General features: G+C 57.3%; 1 long non-coding RNA gene across 1 annotated transcript in view; it reads left to right on the forward strand.

Moving 5' to 3' along the window:
- Positions 1 to 322: 322 nt before the first annotated feature.
- LOC107118699 overlaps positions 323 to 646 on the forward strand; it is a 4572-nt gene continuing 4248 nt past the window's right edge. The window contains exon 1 of the long non-coding RNA XR_001482775.1: positions 323 to 396. This is a non-coding gene — a long non-coding RNA (uncharacterized LOC107118699). The remainder of the gene's footprint in view (positions 397 to 646) is intronic.

The raw sequence follows: 646 nt of genomic DNA on the forward strand, positions 1-646 counted from the left end.
TAAGGTCTGTGACTAGCCCCAGGGCAGGCCCTCTTTATTTGCAAAGCAGGTGGGGCAGCAGTTCCCAGAATTCTGTGTGAAGAGATTTGGAGCCTATATGGGGGTGGGGGCATATTGACTCTTCCCAGCGGAATTACCAGGCCCGGCCCGGAAAACCACGTGTCCCACCACCACCGGCCCTGAAGTTCTCACAGGAACCACATCAGAGGCCCTTCTTAGAGGGTGGGGAGTCGTGCGGGTGTCTCTGTTTACCTCAGCCAGGGGTCCCTCCTCCTCCCTCCGCCCCAGGACTGCTCCATCTGGGTCTCAACACACACACACACACCGCCCTGTTTCTCTTTCTCAGCAAATGACAAGCGCTACTGTGAGGTTGGATTCAGCTCGGCCATCTCGGAGGTGAGTCTTGGAGGAGGGAGGGCAGAAAGGGGCCGTGCATTGCCTGCCCTACAACTAGGCCTGCCAGCCCTTCAGGTGGGCCCTGGAGGTCTCCCGCTACCACATCTGATCTTCAGTTGATCTTCAGCCAGTTTGGTGTAGCGGTTAAGTGCGTGGACTCTAATCTGGGAGAACCGGGTTTGATCCCCCACTCCTCCACTTGTACCTGGCTGGATGACCTTGGGCAAGCCGTAGTTCTGATAAGAGCTGT

The sequence above is a fragment of the Gekko japonicus genome, unplaced genomic scaffold, assembly GCF_001447785.1.
Source record: "Gekko japonicus isolate JY-2015 unplaced genomic scaffold, Gekko_japonicus_V1.1 scaffold6017, whole genome shotgun sequence".
NCBI lineage: Eukaryota > Metazoa > Chordata > Lepidosauria > Squamata > Gekkonidae > Gekko > Gekko japonicus.